This window comes from Papaver somniferum, chromosome 8, assembly GCF_003573695.1.
Source record: "Papaver somniferum cultivar HN1 chromosome 8, ASM357369v1, whole genome shotgun sequence".
In the NCBI taxonomy this organism is placed as follows: Eukaryota; Viridiplantae; Streptophyta; class Magnoliopsida; order Ranunculales; family Papaveraceae; genus Papaver; species Papaver somniferum.
Window position 1 is genome coordinate 53,377,692 of NC_039365.1, and position 1,118 is coordinate 53,378,809.

Sequence of the window (1,118 nt, forward strand, 5' to 3'; positions counted from 1 at the left end):
GTATTTGTAGTGTGCACTACGCATTAATTCTCCCCTTTTTTGTCAATAAAATTGGAAAAGGTACGAAAACTAGTGGGATCCTAATGAATTTCCATAGAGACACTTCATGACCAAAAGAAAGTACATATCAACTTTTTTAGATGCAATCATATAGCCGAAGCTAAATGCATTCATCAAGGAGTTTATAAAGATACAAGATAACCCCTATAATATTCCACAGCCGCACTCCCCACAAATATTTGCCAATTAAGTACAAGTTCAGTTAAGAACTCTCCCCCATAAAATGTCATTCCCGAAAGAACAACAAAGGCGACCTTACTTTCACAAGAAAAGAAGGATTTCTTTGGACATTAACAAAAAGAATATGAATTTGTATCCAAAAATCTCAATTAAATTAACCACAAGAGAACCTATGATTAATTTAATCGGAAATGCTCACATAAGAGAACTTACGGAGCCGCACCGTATTTACATAAAAATATGGATCAGGGAAGATCAATACTGCGGAATAAACATAGATTCATTCTATTTCTCATCACCATTTGCACAACGATATATAATAGACTTAATCTTTGTAAACAAAAATTCATCATTTTTTCTATCAATATTTGCATAAAGACATAAAAGGCTTAACTCTTGTTTGTCAAAAGTTCAGTCAATGTTTTATCAATACATGCATATCGACATATGAAAGACTTAACTTTTGACCACGTATGGGATAATCACAGTTCACGGACGCAAACGCACATATCCCATAACAAGTTGCGATATATAAAACCATAAAGATTAATACTACAAAACTATGATCCAAACAAACTTTAGAATTTAAACAAATAAATCTAAAAACATTGAAGATGAAAAACGTTGGACATAGCTATGTGAAATCACAATATATAATGGCTATTCCAAACCCTAGTTATCCTTCTTAAAATACAAGAATAAAATTCTCATAAGAAGTTTTCTTAGATAAAATAAGAATCAATTTTCTTTGATAACATCATACCTTTGAAAAGGTCCATCATAAAAGGTATCACTGATATCGTTGATTCTTTTGACCGTAGAGACCCCATGTTCATAAGTGAGAACATTAAATTTTTGATCAACAATGTGGGCAAGAT